The following is a 27,217-nucleotide window of genomic DNA, read 5'->3' on the forward strand; positions in this document are numbered from 1 at the left end:
TTCAAAGATTCAATGGATATTCGCAACTTGATCTCTGATTACTCTGCCTCTTCTAAATCCAGCTTGAACATCTGGAAGTTCACAGTTCATATATTGTTGAAGCCTGGCTTGGAGAATTTTGAGCATTACTTTACCAGTGTGTGAGATGGGTTCAATTGTGCAGTAGTTTGAACACTCTTTGGCATTGCCTTTCTTTCAGATTGGAATGAAAAATCACCTTTTCCAGTCCTGTGGCCACCACTGAATTTTCCAAATTTGCTGGCATATTGAGTGCAGCATTTTCACAACATCATCTTTTAGATTTTGAAATAGCTCACCTGGAATTCCATCATGTCCACTAGCTTTGTTCATAGCAATGTTTCCTAAGGCCCACTTGACTTCTCATTCCAGGATGTCTGGCTCTAAGTTGGTGATTACACTATCGTGTTTATCTGGGTCATGAAGGTCTTTTTTGTATAGTTCTTCTGTGTATTCTTGCCACCTCTTCTTAAAATCTTTTGCTTCTGTTAGGTCCATACCATTTCTGTCCTTTATTGAGCCATCTTTACATGAAATGTTCCCTTGGTGTCTCTAATTTTCTTGAAGAGATCTCCTGAGTTTCCCATTCTATTGTTTTCTTCTATTTCTTTGTGTTGATTATGAGGAAAAATTTATCTCTCCTTGCTATGTTTTGGAACTCTGCATTCAAATGGGTTCATCTTTCCTTTTCTCCTTTTCCTTTTGCTTCTTTTCTATTCACAGATATTTGTAAAGCCTCCTCAGACAACCATTTTGCCTTTTTGTATTTCTTTTCCTTGGGGATGGTCTTGGTCACTGCCTTCTATACAATGTCACGAATTTCTGTCCATAGTTCTTCAGGCACACTATCTATGAGATCTATTCCCTTTAATCTGTCACTTCCACTGTATAATCATAAGGGATTAGATTTAGGTTATACTTGAATGATCTAGTGGTTTTCCCTACTTTCTTCAATTTAAGTCTGAATTTGGTAATAAGGAGTTCATGGTGTGTGCCACAGTCAACTCCCAGTCTTGTTTTTGCTGACTGTTTAGAACTTCTCCATCTTTGGCTACAAAGAATATAATCAATCTGATTTCAGTATTGACATCTCCTGTTTGACCTCTTTCAATTTGCCTTGATTCATGGACCTAACATTCCAGGTTCCTATGCAATATTGCTCTTTACAGCATCAGACTTTACTTCCATCACCAGTCACATCCACAACTGGATGTTGTTTTTGCTTTGTATCTTCATTCCTTCTGGAGTTATTTCTTCACTGATTTCCAGTAGCATATTGGGCACCTACCGACCTAGTGAGACATCTTTCAGTGTCCTATAATTTTGCCTCTTCATACTGTTCATGGGGTTCTCAAGGCAAGAATACTGAAATGGTTTGCCAGTCCCTTCTCCAGTGGACCACGTTTTGTCAGAACTTTCCACAATGATCCATCCGTCTTGGGTGGCTCTACACAGCATGGCTCATAGTTTCATTGAGTTAGAAAAGGCTGTGGTCCTTTGATTAGACTGGTTAGTTCCCTGTGATGGTGGTTTTCAGTCTGTCTGCCCTCTGATGGAAAAGGGTAAGAGGCTTGAAAACAAAATCACAGAAAACTAGTAAATCTAATCACACTAGGACCACAGCCTTGTCTAACTCAAGGAAACTAAGCCATGCCCTGTGGGGCCACCCAAAATGGGCAGATCATGGTGGAGAGGTCTAACAGAATGTGGTCCACTGGAGAAGGTAATGGCAAACCACTTCAGTATTCTTGCCTTGAGAACCCCATGAACAGGATGAAAAGGCAAAATGATAGGATACTGAAAGAAGAACTCCCCAGGTCAGTAGGTGCCCAATATGCTACTAGAGATCAGTGGAGAAATAACTCCAGAAAGAATGAAGGGATGGAGCCAAAGCAAAAATACCCAGTTGTGGATGTAACTGGTAATAGAAGGAAGGTTCGATGCTGTAAAGAGCAATATTGCATAGGAACCTGGAATGTTAGGTCCATGAATCAAGGCAGATTGGAAGTGGTCAAACAGGAGATTGCAAGAGTGAATGTTGACATTCTAGGATTCAGTGAACTAAAATGGACTGGAATGGGTGAATTTAACTCAGATAACCATTATGTCTACTACTGTGGGCAGGAATCCATCAGAAGAAATGGAGTAGCCATCATGGTCAACAAGAGAGTCCAAAATGCAGTACTTGGATGCAATCTCAAAAACGACAGAATGATCACTGTTCATTTCCAAGGCATACCATTCAATATCAGAGTAATCCAAGTCTATGCCCCAGCCAGTAACACTGAAGAAGCTGAAGTTGAACGGTTCTATGAAGACCTACAAGACCTTTTAGAACTAACACCCCAAAAAAGATGTCCTTTTCATTATAGGGGACTGCAATGCAAAAGTAGGAAGTCAAGAAACACCTGGAGTAACAGGCAAATTTGGCCTTGGAATGCGGAATGAAGCAGGGCAAAGGCTAATAGAATTTTGCCAAGAGAACGCCCTGGTCATAGCAAACACCCTCTTCCAACAACACAAGAGAAGACTCTACACATGGACATCACCAGATGGTCAACACCGAAATCAGATTGATTATATTCTTTGCAGCCAAAGATGGAGAAGCTCTATACAGTCAGCAAAAACAAGGCCAGGAGCTGACTGTGGCTCAGATCATGAACTCCTTATTGCCAAATTCAGACTTAAATTGAAGAAAGTAGGGGAAACCGCTAGACCATTCAGGTAAGACCTAAATCAAATCCCTTATTATTATACAGTAGAAGTGAGAAATAGATTTAAGGGTCCAGACCTGATAGACTGCCTGATGAACTACGGACTGAGGTTCATGACATTGTACAGGAGACAGGGATCAAGACCATTCCCATGGAAAAGAAATGCAAAAAAGCAAAATGGCTGTCTGGGGAGGTCTTACAAATAGCTGTGAAAAGAAGAGAAGTGAAAAGCAAAGGAGGAAAGGAAAGATATAAGCATCTGAATGCAGAGTTCCAAAGACTAGAAAGGAGAAATAAGAAAGTCTTCCTCAGCAATCAATGCAAAGAAATACAGGAAAACATCAGAATGGGAAAGACTAGAGATCTCTTCAAGAAAATTAGAGATATCAAGGGAATATTTCATGCGAAGATGGGCTCGATAAAGGACAGAAATGGTATGGACTTAACACAGGCAGAAGATGTTAAGAAGAGGTGGGAAGAATAACACAGAAGAATTGTACAAAAAAGATCTTCATGACCCAGATAATCACAATGGTATGATCACTCACCTAGAGCCAGACATCTTGGAATGTGAAGTCAAATGGGCCTTAGAAAGCACCACTATGAACATAGCTAGTGGAGGTGATGGAATTCCAGTTGAACTATTTCAAATCCTGAAAGATGATGCTGTGAAAGTACTGCACTCAATATGCCAGCAAATTTGGAAAACTCAGCAGTGGTCGCAGGACTGGAAAAAGTCAGTATTCATCCCAATCCCAAAGAAAGGCAATGCCAAAGAATGCTCAAACTACCGCACAATTCACTCATCTCACACGCTAGTAAAGTAATGCTCAAAATTCTCCAAGCCAGGATTCAGCAATATGTGAACCATGAACTTCCAGATGTTCAAGCTGGTTTTTGAAAAGGCAGGGGAACCAGAGATCAAATGGCCAACATCTGCTGGATCATTGAAAAAAACAAGAGCGTTCCAGAGAAACATCTCTTCCTGCTTTATTGACTATGCCAAAGCCTTTGCCTGTGTGGATCACAATGAACTGTGGAAAATTCTGAAAGAGATGGGAATACCAGACCACCTGACCTGCCTCTTGAGAAACTTATATGCAGGTCAGGAAGCAACAGTTAAAACTGGATGTGGAACAACAGTCTGGTTCCAAATTGGGAAAGGAGTACATCAAGGCTGTATATTGTCACCCTGCTTATTTAACTTATATGCAGAGTACATCATGAGAAACGCTGGGTTGGAAGAAGGACAAGCTGGAATCAAGATTGCCGGGGAAATATCAATAACCTCAGATATGCAGATTGAAATCACCCTTATGGCAGGAAGTGAAGTGGAACTAAAAAGCCTCTTGATGAAAGTGAAAGAGGAAAGTGAAAAAGTTTGCTTAAAACTCAACATTCAGAGAACTAAGATCATGGCATCTGGTCCCATCACTTCATGGGAAATAGATGGGGAAACAGTGGAAACAGTGGCAGATTTTATTTATTTGGGCTCCAAAATCACTGCAGATGGTGATTGCAGCCATGAAATTAAAAGACGCTTACTCCTTGGAAGGAAAGTTGTGGACAACCTAGACAGCATATTCAAAAGCAGAGATATTAGTTTGCCAACAAAGGTCCTTCTAGTCAAGGCTATGGTTTTTCCAGTAGTCATGTATGGATGTGAGTTGGACTCTGAAAAAAGCTGAGAGCTGAAGAATTGATGCTTTTGAACTGTGGTGTTGGAGAAGACTCTTGAGAGTCCCTTGGACTGCAAGGGGATCCAACCAGTCCAATCTAAAGGAAATCAGTCCTAAATATTCATTGGAAGGACTGATGCTGAAGCTGAAACTCCATACTTTGGCCATGTGATGGGAAGAACTGACTCTTATTCAAAAAGACCCTGACGCTGGGAAAGATTGAAGGCAGGAGGAGAAAGGGACAACAGAGGATGGGATGGCTGAATGGTGTCACTGACTCAATGGACATGAGTTTCAGTAAACTCCAGGAGTTGGCTATGGATAGGGAGGCCTGGCTTGCTGCAGTCCATGGAGTCGCAAAGAGTCAGACATGACTGAGCGACTAAACTGAACTGAACTAAACTTGAACATTTTTGGCATTGTCTTTCTTTGGGATTGGAATGAAAACTACCTTTTCCAGTCCTGTGGCTAATGCTGAATTTTCCAAATTTGCTGGCATATTGAGTGCAGCAGTCTAACTGCATACTCTTTTAGGATTTGAAATAGCTATTAGAATTCCATCACTTTCACTTGTTTTGTTTGTAAATAATGCTTTCCAAGGACTACTTCACTTCACACTCCAGGATGTCTGGCTCTGTGTGGGTGATCACACCATCGTTGCTATCTGAGTCTTTAAGACCTTGTTTGTTTGGTTCTTCTGTGTATTCTTGCCACCTCTTCTTAATATCTTCTACTTTTAGGTCCATGCTGTTTCTGTCCTTTATTGTGCCCATCTTTGCATGAAATTTTCCCATGTTATCTCTAGTTTTCTTGAAGAAATCTCTAGTCTTCCCATTCTATTGTTTTCCTCTATTTCTTTGCATTATTCATTTTAGAAGGCTTTCTTTCCTCTCCTTGCTATTCTTTGGAACTCTGTATTCAGATAGGTATATCTCCCCCTTTCTCCTTTGCCATTCACTCTCTTCTTTTCTCAGCTATTTGTAGGACTTCCTCAGACAAACATTCTGCCATGTGGAGTTTCTTTTTCTTAGGGATGGTTTTGGTCACTGCTTCCTATACAATGTTATGAACCTCTGTCCATAGTTCTTCAGGCACTTGGTCTATCAGATCTAATCTCTTGAATCTATTTGTCACTTCCATTGTATAATCAAAAGGGATTTAATTTAGGTCACACCTGAATGTCCTGGACTTCCCCGGTAGCTCAGACAGTAAAGAATCCACCTGCAATGCAGGAGACCTGGGTTCAGTCCCTGGGTTGGGAGGATCCCTTGGAGGAGGGCATGGCAACCCGCTCCAGTATTCTTGTCTAGTGGGTTTGCCTACTTTCTTCAATTTAAGTCTGAATTTTGCAATAAGGAGCTGATGATCTGAGCCACAGTCAACTCCCAGTTTTGTTTTGCTTACTGTATAGAACTTCTCCATCTTCATCTGCAAAGAATATGATCAATCTGATTTCAGTATTGATGTCCACATGTAGGGTCATCTCTTGTTTTCTATGACCAGTGACTTTTTTGACAAAACTCTGTTAACCATTGCCCTGCCTCATTTTGCATCGCATGGCCAAACTTGCCTTTACTCCAAGTATCTCTTGACTTCCTATTGTTGCATTCTAACCCCTATGATAAAAATGACATAATTTTTTGGTGTTAATTCTAGGAGGTCTTGTACATCTTGATAGAATTGTTCAACTTCAGCTCCTTCTGCGTTAGTGGTTGGGGCATAGACTTGGATTACTGTTATATTGAATGGTTTGCCTTGGAAATGAGCTGAGATCATTTTGTCCTTTTTGAGATTGCACCCAATCACTGCATTTCAGACTCCTTTGTTGCTAAGTTGACTTTCGTTGACTACTCCATTTCTTATAAAGGATTCTTGACCACAGTAGTAGATATAATGGTCATCTGAGTTAAATTCACCTATTCCCATCCATTTTAGTTCACTGATTCCTAAAATATCAATATTCACTCACCATCTCCTGGTTGACCTATTCCAATTTACCTTGATTCATGGACCTAACACTCCAAGTTCCTAGCATGGGTCTTAACTTTCACCACCAACCATATCCACAACTGTGTGTTATATCTGCTTTGGCTCAGTCTTTCATTCCTTCTGGAGTGCAGTCTTTCATTCCTTCATTTCTCCACTCTTCTCCAGTGGTATATTCAGTTCAGTTCAGTTCAGTTCAGTTGCTCAGTCGTGTCCGACTCTTTGTGACCCCATGAATCACAGCACACCAGGCCTCCCTGTCTATCACCAACTCCCAGAGGTCACTCAGACTCATGTCCATCGAGTCAGTGATGCCATCCAGCCATCTCATCCTCTGTCTTCCCCTTCTCCTCCTGCCCCCAATCCCTCCCAGCATCAAAGTCTTTTCCAATGAGTCAACTCTTCGCATGAAATGGTCAAAGTATTGGAGTTTCAGCTTTAGCATCATTCCCTCCAAAGAAATCCCTGGGCTGATCTCCTTCAGAATGGACTGGTTGGATCTCCTTGCAGTCCAAGGGACTCTCAAGAGTCTTCTCCAACACCACAGTTCAAATGCATCAATTCTTTGGCTCTCAGCCTTCTTCACAGTCCAACTCTGACATCCATACATGACCACAGGAAAAACCATAGCCTTGACTAGAAGGACCTTTGTCGGCAAAGTAATGTCTCTGCTTTTGAATATACTATCTAGGTTGGTCATAACTTTCCTTCCAAGGAGTAAGGGTCTTTTAATTTCATGGCTGCAATCACCATCTGCAGTGATTTTGGAGCCCAAACAAATAAGGTCTGACACTTTCCACTGTTTCCCCATCTATTTCCCATGAAGTGATGGGACCGGATGCCATGATCTTCGTTTTCTGAATGTTGAGCTTTAAGCCAACTTTTTCGCTCTCCTCTTTGACTTTCATCAAGAGGCTTTTTAGCTCCTCTTCACTTTCTGCCATTAGGGTGGTGTCATCTGCATATCTGAGGTTATTGATATTTCTCCCGGCAATCTTGATTCCAGCTTGTGTTTCTTCCAATCCAGCGTTTCTCTGCATAGAAGTTAAATAATCAGGGTGACAATATACAGCCTTGACATACTCCTTTTCGTATTTGGAACCAGTCTGTTGTTCCATGTCCAGTTCTAACTGTTGCTTCCTGACCTGCATACAGATTTCTCAAGAGGCAGGTCAGGTGGTCTGGTATATTTGACATCTACCAATCTGGGGTTTCATCTTTCAGTGTCATATCTTTTTGCCTTTTCATACTGTCCCTGAGGTTCTTAAGGCAAGCATGTTGAAGTGGCCTTTCATTCCCTTCTCCATGGACCATGCTTTTTCAGAACTCTCCAACATGACTCACAGCCCTTCACAGCATGGCTCATAGTTTCACTGAGTTACACAAGGCTGTGATCCATGTGATCACTGAGTATAGTTTTCTGTAATTGTTTTTTTCATTCTGTCTGCCCTCTGATGGATGAGGATAAGAGGCCTGTGCAAGCTTCCTGATAAGAAGGACTGGCTGAGAGGAAAACTGGGCCATGCTCTTGTGGACAGGGTCATGCTCCATAAATCTCTAACCCAATTTTCTGCTGATGGTTAGGGTGATGCTCCCTTCCTGTAGTTTGGCCTGAGGCCGCCCAATCCTAAATTCTGTAGCTCCATGGTAGGCTATAGGCTCTATTGTAGGAGTAATGGCAACCTCCTCCAAGAAAACACACCGTGTATCCCAGAACTGCTGCTTCCAGTGCCCCTGATCCTACAACATGCCACTGTCGACCTGGGCCTCTGTCAGAGACCCCCAAACACTCACAGGCACATCTGGCTCAGTCTCAGGTGGGGTCACTGCTCCTTTCTCCTGGGTCTTGGTGTGCACATGATTTTGTTCATGCTCTCCAAGAGTCTGTTTCTCCAGTCCTGTGAAAGTTCTATAATCAAATCCTGATGACCTTCAAAGTCACAATCCCTGAGGGTTCTCAGTCCCTTTGCTGGATCCCCATGTTGGGAAGTCTGCTGTGGGGCTTAGAACTTTCACAACAGTATGAGAATTTCTTTGGTATAATTGTTCTCCAGTGTGGGTCACCCACCCAGCAGCTCTACAGTGGAGCTAATGGTGACCTCCTCCAAGAGGACGTATGCTACATGCCACACATCCCAAGACTGCTGCTGCCAGAGCCCCTGTCCCAGCAACTGGCCACTGCTGACTCATGCCTCTCAAACACTCACAGAGAGGGCTGGTTCATTCTCATGTTGGGCGCGGGGGCGGGGAGGCGGGAAGGAGGCGATGGTAGTCACTGCTCCTTTCCCTGGGTCCTGATGCCACAAAGTTTTGTTTGCGCCCTCCAAGTGTCACTTGTGGGGATGAGGTTTGATTTTACACGTGATTGCGCCCCTCCTACCATCTTGTTGCAGCTTCTTCTTTGTCCTTGGGTGTGGGGTATCTTTTTCAGTGAGTTCCAACATCCTGCTGTTGATGTTTGGTCAGCAGCTAGTTGCAATTTTGGTGTTCCCACAGGAGATCAGCACACATCCTTCTACTCCATCATCTTGGTATATAGGCTTAATCCCTACAATTAAACAATTTATACTTAATACTTATTAAATAATATTTTAACATATAGTATAATACCTAGCCCAGAATCAATTGCTTAATAAATCATTGTCCATATATTTTTATTTTCATCAATATCTGGCACATAAGATCAGAATCCAAATCTTCTGGATATATATTTCTTCAACCCAGCAATATCTTGTTCCATCTGAAACTAGTTCTATCTTATTTCTAGCCCAGCCTTGCCATTCACAGTGTTGGGAAGAGGTATAGGAAGTGTAAAAACATACTTAGCATGTTAGTCATCTATTTAAAATAGGAGACATATGGAAAAAAGGAGACAAATAAAGGAGGAGGGGGAAGGAGAAGAAGGGATAGAGGAAGACACAAAAACTTGAGGTATTTTATCCTAAGTAATCCTATAAAAAATTATTTAAGTATCATTGTATGTTATATATGCAGATATATAGTGAATCAGTACAACAATTCAGAATACCTGTATGTCGTTAGTCACTCAGCTATGTCAAACTGTTTGTGATCCCATGGACTGTAGCACGCCAGGCTTCCCTGTCCATCACCATCTTCCAGAGCTTGCTCAAACTCATGTCCATTGAGTTGGTGATCCCAACCAACCATCTCATCCTCTGTCATCCCCTACTCCTCCTGCCTTCAATCTTTCCCAGAATCAGGGTCTTTTGTAATGAGTCACCTCTTCACATCAGGTAGCCAAAGTATTGGAGCTTCAGCTTCAGCATCAGTCCTTCCAATGAATATTCAGGACTGATTTCCTTTAGGATTTACTTGTTTGATATCTTTGCGGTCCAAGGGACTCGCAAGAGTTTTCTCCAACACCACAGTTCAAAAGCATCAAGTCTTCCTATATAGTAAATGCAAAAACTTAGATTCACTATTTGGCAAGCAAAAAGCATATACATCCATTAAAAAAGACTATCTGGAAATTTTCTTCCACAGTCATTTTATAAGTATTTTAATTGCTAGTTGTTTATAAATTTTATATTGTTACAAACTAATTTTCCCTCTCATAACAGCAACAACAGTAAAAATAAAATTAGGTAACTACTTACTCTGATAGGCAAGAGTTAGCTGTCCACTTTAGCCCCATCTTGTGGTAGTCAAGGAAGATCTGACTGAACTCTCATTTTCTTTTGGAATTATGGTTTACTCTGAGAATATGCCCAGCAGTGGGATTGCTGGGTCCTATGGTAGCGTTATTTCTAGTTTTTAAATAAATCTCCATGCTGTTCTCCATAGTGACTGCACCTGTGTGTATTCCAACCAGGAATGCAAGAAGATTCCCTTTTCTCTACACCCGCTCCAGCATTTATTGTTTATAGTTTTTTTTGATAACAGCCATTCTGACAGGATGGTGACTGCAGCCATGAAGCTAAAAGATGCTTGCTCCTCGGAAGAAAAGCTATGAACAACCTAGATAGCACATTAAAAAGCAAAGACATTACTTTTCCAACAAATGCCCATCTAGTCAAAGCTATGGTTTTTCCAGTATTCATCTATGAATATGAGAGTTGGATGGTAAAGAAAGCTGAGCACTGAAGAATTTATGCTTTTGAACTGTGGCGTTGGAGAAGACTCTTGACAGTCCTTTGGACTGCAAGGAGATCAAACCAGTCAATCCTAAAGGAAATCTGTCCTGAATATTCATTGGAAGGACTGATGCTGAAGCTGAAACTCCAATAATTTGGCCACCTGATGTGCAGAAGTGACTCTTTGGAAAACACGCTGATGCTGGGAAAGACTGAAGGCAAGAGGAGAAGGGGATGACAGAGGATAAGATGGTTGTATGGCATCACTGACTCGATGGACATGGATTTGAGCAAGCTCCAGGAGTTGGTGATGGAGAGGGAAGCCTGGTGTGCTGCAGTCCATGAGGTCACAAAGAGTAGGACTCGACTGAGTGACTGAACGGGGAACTGATTCTGACAGCTGTGAGGTTACACCTCACTGTATTTTGATTTGCAATTCTCTAATAATTAGTATTTGAGTATTTCTCATATGTTTGCTGTCCATCTGTATCTTATTTGGATAAATGTCTATTTAGGTCTTTCACACATTTTGATTGGGTTTTATATATTGAGTTGCATAAACTGTTCCTGTATTTTGGAGATTAATCCTTTGTCAGTTGCTTTGCTTGCAAATATTTTATGCCATTCTGAGGGTAGTCTTTTTGTCTTGCATATGGTTTCCTTTGCTGTGCAAAAGCTTTTAAGTTTAATTAGGTCCCATTTGCCAATTTTTTTTTCCACTCTTTAAGGAGGTGGGTAAAAAAAAGATCCTGCCGTAATTTATGTCAAAGAGTGTTATGCCTACATTTTCCTCTAAGAGTTTTATACTGTGTGGACTTACATTCATATAATTAATCCATTTTGAGTTTATTTTTTGTATGGTATTAGGAAGTGTTCTAACTTCACTTTTTTACATGTAGCTCTTTAGTTTTCCCAGCACCATTGTTTGAAGGGACTGTTTTTCCTCCACTGTATATTCTTGCCTTTTATGTCATAGATTAGGTGACCATATGTGCATGGGTTTATCTCTGGGCTTTCTATCCTGTACCATTGGTCTATATTTCTGTTTTTGTGCCAGGACCATTCTGTCTTGATTACTGTAGTTTTATAGTATAGTCTGAAGTCAAAGAGTTTTATTCCTCAAGCTCCATTTTTCTTTATCAAGATTGCATTATTTGGGATCTTTTCCGTTTCCATACAAATTGTAAAAAATTTTGTTTTAGTTCTGTGAAAAATGCCATTAGTAATTTGACAGGGATTGCTTGAATCTGTAGATTGCTTTGAGTACTGTAGTCATTTTCACAATATTGATTCTTCTACTCCAAGAACTCACTATATGCTTCCATTTGTTTGTGGCCTCTTTGATTTCTTTTTGTCAGTATCAAAAAAGACACATGCAGCCCAATGTTCATTGCACCACTATTTACAATAGCTAGGACATGGAAGCAGAGAAGGCAATGGCACCCCACTCCAGTACTCTTGCCTGGAAAATACCATGGACTGAGGAGCCTGGTAGGCTGCAGTCTATGGGGTAGGGAAGATTCAGACACGACTGAGCGACTTCCCTTTCACTTTTCACTTTCATGCATTGGAGAAGGAAATGGCAACCCTCTCCATTGTTCTTGCCTGGAGAATCCCTGGGACGGGGGAGCCTGGTGGGCTGCTGTCTATGGGGTCGCACAGAGTCGGACACGACTGAAGCAATGCAGCAGCAGCAGCAGCAGCAGCATGACATGGAAGCAACCTAAATGTCCATCAACAAAGGAATGGATAAAGAAGGTATGGTATATACATGTACCTGTATACAATGTAGTAGTACTCAGCCATAGAAAAGAATGAAATTGGATCATTTGTAGAGAAATGGATGGACCTCAAACTGTCACACAGAGTGAAATCAGAAAGAGAAAAATGAATATTGTATATTAACCCATATATATGAAATCTATAAAACAATGGTATAAATGATCTTTCAAAACAAAAACAGGGGCACAGACATAGAGAGCAAATGCATGGACACTAACGGGGGGAACTGGAGGGAGCAATAAGTTGGGTCCTTGGGATTGATATATACACTAGTGATATGATATATAAAATACATAGGGAGAACTTACTGTATAGTTCAAGAAAGTCTACTCAGTGCTGTGTGACGGCCTAAATGGGAAGGGAAAAAGATGGGATATATGTATATATTTAACTGGTTCACTTTGGTATACAGTGGAAACTAACACAGTATTGTAAAGCAACTACACACCAATAAAAACTCATTTAAAAAGTAAATTTAAAAATAAGGAAATAAAAGCACTCATTGTCCCACTGTATTTTTGAAACTATAAGCATATATGATACTTTCCTTAGTAATGGTTAGGGCAAACAAAACTGGGCTGAGGTAAACAAGTGGTCAATGAGTCAATGGTTTCCTACTTCTTAGTTATATCAATAAAACACTCAAAAGTGTTTGTGAACTATTTTAGATTGCTTGAAAAAAAAAGAAAAACAATTTCTTTCAGTATAATTGTTTTCATAGAAGACTTGTGCTAAATAAAGAAAATCTTCATGTAAATACTGGGTCAGAAAACCAGAAGAAAAAAAAAAAAAAAAACCCTCAAAAGACATTTTGAGAGCCATTTAAAAAAGAACAGCATGATGCTGTTCTACCATCTCTATAGTCATTATAATTTTGAAGCAAAAGATAATATACAAAGCTATTAAGGAATATATTTTAGCAAAGATTCATACAGATCAGTGACATTCAGCTAAAAGATGAAACTAGAATTTACTTCTTTTGTTTCCATTTTATTACCTTCAAAATTATGTGGAAAATATAATTTTTATCTGTCTTTGGCAATAAAAGCATCGCAGTTTTTGGAAGTGCCATTTAGAAATGTCTGTCACCTGACCTTAAATGCTAAATAAAGCTTTCTTTATGCAATTGAAAATAGAATTCCTTTCTATCTAATTTAGACAGTTAACCATAATATCATTCTGAATATCATGATAATTCATATATAATTATCTAAATGAAAATTACTTGGATACATAACTGAACTCAATTGAATTAGATACTTAGTAATTCACACAGAAAGGCTTTTATTTGGACTGTGTCAGTGTGGTGTTTTGCGGAAAGTTTTGCTTTTGTTTTAGGTTCAAAGAATTTGTTAACAAAAGAAACCACTCATCACACACACAATAAACAAGTTCAACATTTAATAGAGGATTGTTGGACTTGATTTCAATACATAGTTACTAAAAGAAGAGAAATAGAAACAATAGAAAAAAGTAACAGCACATACATATCCAAATTGGGCCAACAAACATCCAGACTTAAACAGTACTCACTGGTAAGTCCCTTGTTATCAGCAATTTGGAGCTCCAACTGGGAAACATACCCAGGGTGTGCTTTCTTTCCATTGGTGAAACTTCAAATTTCAATTTTGGGGACTCCAATTTATAATCTCAGGCCACAAATTAATATCATAATCAGTTTCCACACAAAAATGCAGGTCTGGTTTTACTTTAACTCTTTTACAGCTGTTTATTTCTTCTTGTGATTCACTAAATTTTCCAGAGCCTGAGGGGCTGGCCAGGCCTCCTGAGGCTTAAGAAAATTCCAGGACCCAATCCTCTTATCTAAAGAGCCAGTTGACTTGCTGGTAACAACGGTGTGCTCACACAGGCAGTGTTCATGCAGGTCATAACCAAATTAGAGGTCTGCTGTGCCATTTCTGAAGCCTGAACAAGACTATCTGATTTTAATTTTATTAACAGTTGGCCTCAGGATTGTTTAGGCTGAAGAGCATAGGAAAAAGGCAAAATGAGCAGTTTTCTTAAGTAAAATAACAATTTCAAATAGAAGAAACATAACATAATAAACAAGTAAGGGGTTAAACAAGGTATAAAACCATATGTGAACAGTAGGGAAGAAAAAGTTCCACCATCAATGAGAAGTATGTTTTTGAACATTAAATCCCATATTCATGAACTTATTGACTTTCACAGTAATAAAAACAGAATGTTCAATCAAGGTACAAGTACATCTATCTACGAACCCTTTAATTCTCTACAAAATGCTATATAAGGATTCTAAGGAGAAACTAATATTAGAAACAGACAACATAGGGGAATAACATTTGGGGCCACAATACCTGAGTTTTCTTTCTTTCTTTTTTTTTTTTTTTAATACCTGAGTTTTCATAGGGAGGAAGTAGTAAGTGGTCCTTTCCCAATATAAATGATCAATATGTGTTAGACATCTGGAAAGAGGAGATCCTAACTGATACACAGAAGTTGTGCTTAGATTATCAGTCACAATACACACTAATTGAGGGGCTATTAAAAAAAAAAACAAACACAGGATTTAGGAATAATGCTTGATGCGATGTTCCAATAAATAGGTTTCCCAGGTGCAAAAAGTTGCTCCACATAGAAGTCCTTCAGTAGTTTTATCATGGTCCATAAGTGCATATTATTATCAAATTCCAAATAATTTCCAGTAAAATGTAACCTATACTGTGTGGTGTGCTTAGTCACTTAGTCGTGTCCAACTCTTTGCGGCCCCACAGACTGTAGCCAGCCAGGATTCTCTGTCCATGGGGATACTCCAGGCAAGAATACTGGAGTGGGTTGCCATGCCCTCCTCCTGGGGATCTTTCCAACCCAGGGATCGAACCCAGATCTCCTCCATTGCAGGCAGATTCTTTATTGTCTGAGCCACCAGGGAAGCCCAAGAATACAGGAGTGGGTAGCTTATCCCTTCTCCAAAGGATCTTCCCCACCCAGGAATTGAACCAGGGTTTCCTGCATTGCAGATGGGTTCTTTACCAGCCGAGCTACCAGGGAACCCCTGGTGTAACCAATATTCTTTCTTAAATATAATGAGTAATGCATGAAGTTGGCCCATGATGCTTGTGTTAGCTATATTATAATAATATATGGTTCCCTGGCACATGGTTCAGTGCACTTAGTAATGCCTTCAAGAATAAGAAGCCTGGGGAAGGGAAAGGCTACTTGACTCCAGTATTCTGGCTTGGAGAATTCCCTGGGGTCACAAAGAGTTGGACACAAATGAATGACTTTCACTCTCAGGAATAAGAACCCAATGATTGTCAGTAATCCATTCCTTAAATAAGTCCTTTTATGCATAGGAATTGAAAGTGAAAGTTGCTCAGTCGTATCTGACTCTTTGTGACCCCATGGACTATAGCTTGCCAGGCTCCTCTATCCATGGAATTCTCCAGGCCAGAATACTGGAGTGGGTAGCTGTTCCCTTCTCCAGGGGATCTTCCCAACCCAGGGATGAAATTCAGGCCTCCTGCAATGCAGGTAGATTGTTTACCATCTGAGCCACCAGGAAAGTCCAAGCATAGGCATTAGCAGACACCAAAATCCCCTGGGCTTTATCTCTTTGAGCTAAGTAATATAATAGCTGTATAGAACAAACAGTCCAATCAAACATATAATTAAGGATTAGTTTGGTTTAGTTGAATTATTATTAAGTCATTAATCAACTATAAAAAGTCTTTATCATACCTTAAGCTGAGTTCATGTGGCTTTAATGTGGCATGTTTCCACTTAGCATTAAGGGTTAAGGCCTGAGCTATATCCTTGCTAGCAATATGTAATCTAGTGGCCAAGGTTTCTCTGTTGACAGCACTATTCATACACTTACCAGTACCAACCAGTCCTAACAGAAGGTCATACCATGTCGTTTGAGCCTACATTTAGGGCAGGCTAACATTAAAATATGATACAGTCCTGTTCAAGATGGTAGAGTAGAAGGACATGTACTCATCTCCTGCAAGGGCACAAAGTCACAGCTAGCTGTTGAACAACCGTCGACAGGAGGATGCTGGAATCCATCAAAAAAAAAAAAAAAAAAGATACCCCATGTTCAAAGACAAAGAAGAAGCTACAACCAAATTGTAGGAGGGGTGCAAGCACAGTAAAATCAAATCCCATACCCACAATGTGGGTGACCTACAATCTGGAGAACAATAATACCAAGGAAGTTCTCCCACTTTTGTGAAGGTTCTGAGCTTCATGTCAGCCTTCCTAGCCTAGGGAACTGGTAAAAGGCCTGGGAATCCCAGGGAATCTGAAGACCAGTGAGATTTGATTACAGGACTTTCACAGGACTGGGGGAAACAGAGACTCCACTTTTAGAAAGGGCTCAAATAAAATCTTGTGCATGCCAAGACCTGGGGAAAGGAGGAGTGAGTCCACAGAAGACTGAAGCAGACCTGCCTGTGAGTGACTGAGGGTCTCTTGTGGAGGTGTGTGTTAGCAGTGGCTCGCTGTGGGGATGACACTAGTAGCAACAGTCCTGGATGGGTCCCCTTGGCTTAAGTCCTCTTGGAGGTCACCATTAACCCTACCACAGAGCCCATAGACTTCAGGGCTGGATTGCCTCAGGCCAAAACAATAACAGAGAGGGAAAGCAGCTGCACCTATCAGCAGACAATTGTATTCAAGTTTTATTGAGCACAGCCCCATCTACCAGAGCAAGACCCAATTTCCCTCACCATCAGTCCCTCCCATCAGGAAGCTTACACAAGCCTCTTAGTCTCATTCACCAGAGGATAGACAGAAGAAACAAGAACGACAATCCCTCACAGCTAGAACCAAAACCACATCACAAAAAGTTAACCAGAATGAAAAAGCAGAGGGCTTTGTCCAAGATGAAGGGACAAGACATAATTTCAGAAAAACAACCAAAATGAAGTGTAGATAGGCACCTTTCTAGAAAAAGAATTCAGAATAATGACAGTGAAGATGATCCAGGAACTCAGAAAAAAGAATGGAGGCAAAGATTGAGAAGATACAAAAAAAGTTTAGCAAAAACTTAGACCAACTAAAGAACAAACAGAGATGAACTATACACTAGAAGGAATCAGTAGCAAAATATCTGATGTGGGAAAATGGAAAAGTAACCTGGAGGACAGAATGGTGGTAATCACTGCTGCAGAACAGAAAATAGAAAAAAGAATGAAAAACATAAAGTCAGCCTAAGAGGCCTCTGGGACAACTGTAAACCGCCAACATTAGCTTTATAGGACCTCAAAAGAAGTGGGAGAAAAGGACCCAAGAAAATATTTGAAGAAATAATAGCTGAAAACTTCCCATAACATGGTAAGGAACGTATTCAACCAAGTTCAGAAAGCGCAGAGTTCTAGGCAGTTATGATAAACCCAAGGGGGATCACATCAAGACACATAGTAATCAAAATGATGAAAATTAAAGACAAAAATAAAATATTAAAAGCGAGGGAAATATGACAAACAGCATGATAGAGAATCCTTATAGGGTTATCAGCTGATTTCTCAACAGAAACTCTACAAATCAGAAAGGAATGGCATGAATATTTAAAGTGATGAAAGGGAAGATCCTACAACAAAGTCTACTCTACCCAACAAGACTCATTCAAGTTTATCGGAGAAATCAAAAGGTTTCCAGACAAGCAAAAATTAAGAAAATTAAGCACCGCAAAACCAGTTTTATGACAAATACTAAAGGAACTTCTTTAGGCAGACACACAAGAGAAAGAAACGACCTATACAAAACAAATCCAAAGCAATTAAGAAAATGGTTTATTATTGTTGTTCAGTTGCTCACTCATGTCCAACTCTTTGCCACCCCATGGACTGCAGCACACCAGGCTTCCTTGTCCTTCACTATCTATCAGATCTTGCTCAAACTCATGTATATTGAGTAGGTGACCCCATCCAACCTTTTCATCCTCTGTCATCCCCTTCTCCTGCCTTCAAACTTTCCCAGCATCAAGGTCTTTTCTAATAATTCAGCTCTTCACATCAAGTGGGCAAGGTATTGGAGCCTCAGCTTCAGTATCGGTTCTTCCAAAGAATATTCAGTGTTGATTTCCTTTAGGATTGACTGGCTTGATCTCCTTGCAGTCCAAGGGACTCTCAAGAGTCTTCTCCAACACCACAGTTCAAAAGCATCAATTCTTTGGTGCTCAGCCTTCCATATGGTCCAACTCTCACAACCATACACAACTAAAAAAACCATGCTTGTGATGATACGGAATTTTGTTGGCAAAGTAACGTCTCTGCTTTTGGTCACAGCTTTTCTTCCAAGGAGCAAGTATCTTTTAATTTAATGGCTGCAGTCACCATCTGCAGTGATTTTGGAGTCCAAGAAAATAAAGTCTGTCACTGTTTCCATTGTTTCTCCAACTATTTGTCATGAAGTGATGGGACCAGATGCCATGATCCTAGTCTTTTGAATGTTGAGTTTTAAGCCAGCTTTTCAGTCTCCTCTTTCACCTTCATCAAGGAGCTCTTTAGATCCTCATTGCATTCTATAATTAGCTATCTGTAAATGGATTAAATGCTTCAACCAAAAGACATAGAGTGGCTGGGAGAATGAGTGAAAGACAGTGAAAGTCACTCAGTTGTGTCTGACTCTTTGTGACCCCATGGACTATACAGTCCAAGGAGTTCTCCAGGCCAGAATACTGAAGTGGGCAGCTTATCTCTTCTCTAGTGTGCCAGGAGCCAGCATGGGGAATCCCGCCCATGGCAAAGGTCATGAGGAAAGGGGCCTGACAAATGCAAAGGCAGGATCAGGCCTCAGGGGTCCCCCTGGACTTTCTCGAGCATCTACTCCCAAAACCGGAGTCTGCCTGCTTTACTGTGTTATGCTTTCCACCTATTCTTCTTACATTACAAGGGGCTGTCCCCCCACCAGCTTTTTCTGGAAAAAGTTAATTTAGAACTTTTAGATAATAAGTCTCCTGGGCATAATAAGAGTGTTTCAATCCCAAAACCCCTCTGATGGCTTTCTAGCCTGCCTGATAGTTTTGTCCATGACAGGTTTGTCCAGACTCTTCCAGCTGCGCATGTGATTGTTTACAGCCTCCCAACCGCGAGAGGCACAGGAAGCTTAAAACATCCTAAGAATATAGGGGCTTCCGAGGAGTCAAAATCATTAGAATAGGACTGATTAAGGGTTTCACTGTTGAGCCAATACTTGCTGCTAAGTTTTCATATCTTTTATTTGTTGATATAGTTGATATGTAGAAAAAACAGGTAGCAGCCCTGGCATTAGCAACATTAGATCTTTGAGTTAAGTACTTTCTTTGTTATAACCCACTGCACCTTTATTCTACAGGAATGTAACTTTATTTAGTACTTTGAGGGTGATGCAGATTAAAGAAAAAACACTTCAAGGGAAAATGAGTTTTCTGGTTGATAGACATTTATCTAGGAAAAGAGCCATAAAAATGTTAACAGGCCCCCTGGCCAGAAGATGATGTAAAACCACCTAAGACCTTTTGTATATGGGAAAGTATGCAAAAAGAAAGCCTGGTCTCAATAAGGGTCAGGACTGCCGCCCCTGCATAACTCTGCATATTCCATTATTTCTTTATGTACAACTTGGGGTATATAAGCTGCCTTTGAAAATAAAGTTGTGGGTCTTGCACCAATGCTTGGCTCTCCCGTGTTGTTCTTTTCTTATTCTCCCTTTTCAGGCTGAATTCCCATCTGGAGCATAGAGGCTCACTGTGTACTTATTTGCCTGGGCTTCTAAGACCCACCCGAGAGGGAGCCCAAGGTGGGGCACCCTCCACTATTCAAGCGGGCACCTGTGGCCTACGTAGACGGTGCAAGCCCCTTGTCTCGGGGCTTTATTGGCTTTCTATGTAAACCAAGGAATACAGCCTCTTTTTCTCCTCTGTTTTCTCTCCTCTATCTCACTACACTATTCTTTCCTAATGTCTCTTTATATCTCTAAATAAATAAGTCTCTCCTCGCCGGCGCCATCTCCCCTTTGAATTACCCTGGATCCACTGGGGCTCGACCCCGGCAATAGTGTATCTTCCTGACCTAGGAATCAAACCAAGGTCTCCTGCATTGCAGGTGGATTCTTTACCAACTGAGCTATCAGGGAATGAGAACATGAGCATATATGCACTTCCACTTACCACATCACTCTACGTAACTGCTCATATTGTATGTAATTTTTCATATTGTTTGGTTAATTATGTTTCCATTATGGCTTGCAATTGTAATTATCTTTTTTGGTCTGGCTATTGATTGTGAAAACTGATATTTTATTTTATTATTGCAATTATGTAACTATTATTTTCTTAGTTCTCATATTTTCTTTAACTATTGTGATTATGTAACTATTATTCACTTAATACTATTGCATCGTGATTGGTCAACAGAAAATAATAGAATTGTATATCACTAAAACTACCATCTAATAGAAAAATTTTTAATTGCTTTTTATTTTTTTATTTTTTAATAGAAATTTATTTATTTTAATCAGAGGCTAATTACTTTACAATATTGTATTGGTTTTGCCATACATTGACTTGAATCTGCCATGAGTGTACATGTGTTTCCAATCCTGAACCCCCTCTCCCACATCCTTCCCCATACCATCCCTCTGGGTCATCCCAGTGCACCAGCCCTGAGCACCCTGGGGGGGATTGGGGGCAGCAGGAAAAGGGGACGACAGAGGATGAGATGGCTGGATGGCATCATTGACTCGATGGACGTGAGTTTCAGTGAACTCCGGGAGCTGGTGATGGACAGGGAGGCCTGGCGTGCTGCAATTCATGGGGTCACAAAGAGTCGGACACAACTGAGTGACTGAACTGAACTGAACTGAACAACATCTGTATAATTTCAAATCTTTAGACTATGAAAATTTTGCACTGTGTTTTTTTGTCCCTAGCCCCTAGTCTCCTATGTTCCAATGTCTCCTAGTCTACAGTCTATGGTATCTTGAATAAAATTTGTATCCTACTGTTATTTAAAAATCATATAAATCTTAATTTTATTGAATTGGTTCATGGTGCTTTTCAGGTCTACTATATCCTTCTACTTTTTTGTATTAATTTATTCTATCAAATTAATTAATTCATTCATTCTATTAGTTTTTGACAGTTTGATATTGAAACTCCAACTAAAATATTAATTTATCTAATTAAAAATATAATTGCAATATATAGTGGAACTATATGTAAACTTATTCCATATTTTCCAAGTCTCTTATAAATGTGTTATCATACTTTTATAATTTAAAAATATGTTACAAATATAATGCAAACTTTTGATAATGTTGAGCTGGTTGTGTACATGGTGAGGAATCTTGACTAATAAGTTGGGCATAAATTTCAGGGGATAGCTTATGATGGTAATGAGATTGCTCGGCGACCTCTTCCATAAATTTGTGAATTATTAAATCATATGAAGACAGAAATCTGTGTTAAAGACACATTCTGTGCAGTATCTCCATTGTATAGCTGCAAAGCAGCAATGTTTTTATAGGGATTTATACTTTTGTGCATATGATGAGCAGCAGGATCATCAAGAGGAATTTTTAAGACATTACAGCACATTATTAATGCACAAGGAATTAATTCAGTTACCAAAGAGGAGGCGTATGACTCAGTCACATATGCTGTCAGGATTTATCCCTGACCAGACAGATAAATTTTGTCCATAGTAAGTTACCATTAGGAGTGGACAGTGCTGCTTTTCCAGGCAAGTGAAATTATCTTGAGTTTGAACCTGGTTTGCATTTCTCCAGTGGAAAATACTATAGTGGTCTCTTATGTCTTTTCTTCTTAATTGCAGTATCTTCTGAAAAATGGAGGTGTAAATGTCAATACATATTATGGTCAGGCATCCAAGAATAATCAATTCATGAGAATAACAGTGGGTTAATGGCACATTTTTCCTGTCTGGGGATCATCACTGATATGATATTGTCTTTCCCATGCACAGTCACATCAGCAGCTATAGGAGTGCTGTTGGGCTGCTTCACCTAGACTTTAGTTCCAATTGCAGTTATTTCATTTGTGGATCCAGACACTCTTTCACCTCTAAATGTCAGTAAGGTGAGAGGTTCTCCTTTCGGTACTTTGTCAATTACACATAGAAGAATCAGCAATTGGGCAATTTGATCATGTTTATTAATAAATAGAGCAATCTTTCCCTCATTTTGTAGAATTACTCAGATTTCTCCTTGGTAGTCTGGGTCCATAACTCCCCATTGACACAGATCCCTTTTAACAGTAAACTGTAGCATCCTTTGATTAATTCAAAGTGTCCAGGAGGCATTTGATTCCAATACTAGTTGAAATCACACACATCAATCTTTTAGTAAGCACATGTCCAGATATAGAGTACAAATCCAGTCTGGTGGCCTCAGGAGTAGCTTGGAAAGGGCTAATTTCTTAGTTGTTTCAGAATGGAAATCTATTTTATGAATCTGTATATTTGGAAGAGTCACTTTCATCAAAAGAATTTCTGATTTTCCTATAGGTTCATTATTTAAAATATGGAGGGCAGAATTCAGGTCTTCCAATTTTTATACAAACCCTTTCCAAGTTTAATTAATTACTGTTTAAGAAAACCCTTCATTTCACTCAAATCAACAGCTTGAGGATAATTAGGAATATAAAAATTCCACTGTATGTTATGTTCCTGGACAAACTCTTGTATTCGCTTACATTTAAAATGTGACCAATTTTCACCTTGAATTTGAAGCAGAACACCATAATATAAATTACTTATCTCCAAAGTTTTAATAGTATTAGTCCGATTGGCTTTCCCAAAGGGAATGGCCACCAAACATCCAAAATAGGTGTTCTCAAATATCAAGAATACGTGTCCACACTTATTGGCAATCAGTATTCTTGTCTTGAGAACCCCATGAACAGTATGAAAAGGCAAAATGATAGGATACCAAAAGAGGAACTTCCCAGGTCATTAGGTGCCCAATATGCTACTGGAGATCAGTGGAGAAATAACTCCAGAAAGAATGAAAGGATGGAGCCAAAGCAAAAACAATACCCAGTTGTGGATGTGACTGGGGATAGAAGCAAGATCTGATGCTGTAAAGAGCAATATTGCATAGGAACCTGGAATGTCAGGTCCATGAATCAAGGCAAATTGGAAGTAGTCAAACAAGAGACTGCAAGGGTAAACGTAGACATTCTAGGAATCAGCGAACTAAAATGGACTGGAATGGGTGAATTTAACTCAGATGACCATTATATCTACTACTGTGGGCAGGAATCCCTCAGAAGAAATGGAGTCGCCATCATGGTCAACAAAAGAGTCTGAAATGCAGTACTTAGATGCAATCTCAGAAACGACAGAATGATCTCTGTTCATCTCCAAGGCAAACCATTCAATATCACAGTTATCCAAGTCTATGCCCCAACCAGTAACGCTGAAGAAACTGAAGTTGAATGGTTTTATGAAGACCTACAAGACCTTTTAGAACTAACACCCCCAAAAAGATGTCCTTTTCATTATACGGGACTGGAATGCAAAAGTAGGAAGTCAAGAAACACCTGGAGTAACAGGCAAATTTGGCCTTGGAATGCGGAATGAAGCAGGGCAAAGACTAATAGAGTTATGCCAAGAAAATGCACTGGTCATAGCAAACACCCTCTTCCAACTACACAAGAGAAGACTCTACACATGGACATCACCAGATGGTCAATGCTGAAATCAGATTGATTATATTCTTTGCAGCCAAAGATGGAGAAGCTCTATACTGTCAACAAAAACAAGACCAGGAGCTGACTGTGGCTCAGATCATGAGCTCCTTATTGCCAAATTCAGACTTAAATTGAAGAAAGTAGGAAAAACTGCTAGACCATTCAGGTAAGACCTAAATCAAATCCCTTATGATTATACAGTGGAAGTGAGAAATAGATTTAAGGGCCTAGATCTGATTGATAGAGTGCCTGATGAACTATGGACTGATGTTCATGACATTGTACGGGAGACAGGGATCAAGACCATCCCCATGGAAAAGAAACACAAAAAAGCAAAATGGCTGTCTGGGGAGGCCTTACAAATAGCTGTGTAAAGAAAAGAGGCGAAAAGCAAAGGAGAAAAGGAAAGATATAAGCATCTGAATGCAGAGTTCCAAAGAATAGCAAGAAGAGATAAGAAAGCCTTCTTCAGTGATCAATGCAAAGAAATCGAGGAAAAGAACAGAATGGGAAAGACTAGAGATCTCTTTAAGAAAATTAGAGATCCCAAGGGAACATTTCATGCAAAGATGGGCTCGATAAAGGACAGAAATGGTCTGGACCTAACCGAAGCAGAAGATATTAAGAAGAGGTGGCAAGAATACATGGAAGAACTGTACAAAAAAGATCTTCACGACCCAGATAATGATGATGATGTGATCACTAATCTAGAGCCAGACATCTTGGAATGTGAAGTCAAGTGGGCCTTAGAAAGCATCACTATGAACAAAGCTAGTGGAGGTGATGGAATTCCAAAGTCCTGAAAGATGATGGATGCTGTGGAAGTGCTGCACTCAATATGCCAGCAAATTTGGAAAACTCAGAAGTGGCCACAGGACTGGAAAAGGTCAGTTTTCATTCCAATTCCAAAGAAAGACAATGCCAAAGAATGCTCAAACTACTGCACAATTGCACTCATCTCACATGCCAGCAAAGTAATGCTCAAAATTCTCCAAGCCAGGCTTCAGCAATACATGAACCCTGAATTCCCTGATGTTCAAGATGATTTTAGAAAAGGCAGAGGAACCAGAGATCAAATGGCCAACATCCACTGGATCATGGAAAAAGCAAGAGATTTCCAAAGAAACATCTATTTCTGCTTTATTGACTATGCCAAAGCCTTTGACTGTGTGGATCACAATAAACTGTGGAAAATTCTGAAAGAGATGGGAATAACAGACCTCCTGACCTGCCTCTCGAGAAATCTGTATGCAGGTCAGGAAGCAACAGTTAGAACTGGACATGGAACAACAGACTGGTTCCAAATAGGAAAAGGAGTACATCAAGGCTGTATATTGTCACCCTGCTTGTTTAACTTCTATGCAGAGTACATCATGAGAAACGCTGGACTGGAAGAAACACAAGCTGGAATCAAGATTGCGGGGAGAAATATCAATAACCTCAGATATGTAGATGACCCCAGCCTTATGGCAGAAAGTGAAGAGGAACTAAAAAGCCTCTTGATGAAAGTGAAAGAGGAGAGCGAAAAAGTTGGCTTAAAGCTCAACTTTCAGAAAACGAAGATCATGGCATCCGGTCCCATCACTTCATGGGAAATAGATGGAGAAACAGTGGACACAGTGTCAGACTTTATTTTGGGGGGCTCCAAAATCACTGCAGATGGTGATTGCAGCCAGGAAATTAAAAGACGCTTACTCCTTGGAAGAAAAGTTATGACCAACCTAGATAGCATATTGAAAAGCAGAGACATTACTTTGCCAACTAAGATCCGTCTAGTCAAGGCCATGGTTTTTCCTGTGATCATGTATGGATGTGAGAGTTGGACTGTGAAGAAGGCTGAGCGCCAAAGAATTGATGCTTTTGAACTGTGGTGTTGGAGAAGACTCTTGAGAGTCCCTTGGACTGCAAGGAGATCCAACCAGTCCATTCTGAAGGAGATCAACCCTGGGATTTCTTTGGAAGGAATGATGCTAAAACTGAAGCTCCAGTACTTTGGCCACCTCATGCGAAGAGTTGACTCATTGGTAAAGACTGATGCTGGGAGGGATTTGGGGCAGGAAGAGAAGGGAAAGACCAAGGATGAGATGGCTGGATGGCATCACGGACTGGATGGACGTGAGCCTGAGTGAACTCGGGGCGATGGTGATGGACAGGGAGGCCTGGCATGCTGCGATTCATGGGGTCACAAAGAGTCGGACACGACTGAGCGACTGAACTGAACAGAACTAAACTGTAATCAATTTGCCATATTTGCCCAGGCAACTTGCCACATACCAATTGTCCTTTGACAAGCTATGGCCAGCTTCTATACTTAATATATTGACAAAATGGACATTGTAAAGTAACAGATTTAATTAGATTCATAGTTAAAAAATACCTCAATCCTGATCCCACCTGTATGTTGCTTTACTCCCAGATGGCCACATTTTTGGTATGCTCACAAAGTCAAGCTTTTTAAGTCATTGGAGTCTGGATCAACTTCTACAGCTTGTATTCAGGTTCGTTCATCTGTAATAGAATTATACCTTGGTTCTGTAGAATTTGGAACACTGTGAGCATATGCATGAAACAATGAAACTTTAGTAGTTTGAACAGTTTCCCAAATGTCAGACCATAATTTCTTTCCCCATAGCCCTTTGGATTGAATTTTCCATTATTCTTTACCCATAGAGGGAACCAAGTGCCCAGTCAATTGGCTACTGACCATGAATCTGTGTATATATGACATTCAGTTAAATTTTCTGGCTTTAATGCCTATGAACACCATATAACTCAGCAAACTGGCTACTTTTTACCCTCCCCAGTAGTTGTTAGCAATTTAGTAGTGACTGAATTATATGCCACCATTTTCCAATAGGGAGTGGATCCTATATATTTAGCTGACCCATCAGTGAACCATGTATGTTGTTTTTCTTGTGTGGTTTAAGAGTCAAAGTGCTTTCCCCATTTTACAGGTGACTCAGTTATCTTAGGCCTAATTATAGCTTCTTGCTCAAGGCCCTCTATAGGAATTTCAGAAACCTTTTCAGGCAAGGCAGTGACTCCATGTGGTCCAGGTTTGGTTCAGTCCTGAATATACCATTTCCATTTTATTATGATGGACACTTCAACTTGCCCAATCATGTGGTACAAGGATGGTACCCAATGGTACTTTGTACCAGAGAAACTTTGTACCATTGCCTGATTGGCACTTAAGGTCTCAATATTATAGTGTGATATATAGTCAGTTAGGCCTTTCCAGATGGCTCGAGTGGTAAAGAACCT

At 40.2% G+C, this 27,217-nt stretch overlaps 1 long non-coding RNA gene across 1 annotated transcript; it reads right to left on the reverse strand.

The window, feature by feature from the left end:
- LOC106502876 lies at nucleotides 21,838–26,465 on the reverse strand. The gene is made up of 2 exons (XR_001296548.2): nucleotides 26,348–26,465; nucleotides 21,838–22,082 (listed from the first exon to the last, which is right to left on the reverse strand). It is a non-coding gene; the product is annotated as an uncharacterized LOC106502876 (long non-coding RNA).

This window comes from Capra hircus, chromosome 15 (assembly GCF_001704415.2).
Source record: "Capra hircus breed San Clemente chromosome 15, ASM170441v1, whole genome shotgun sequence".
Classification (NCBI taxonomy): Eukaryota; Metazoa; Chordata; class Mammalia; order Artiodactyla; family Bovidae; genus Capra; species Capra hircus.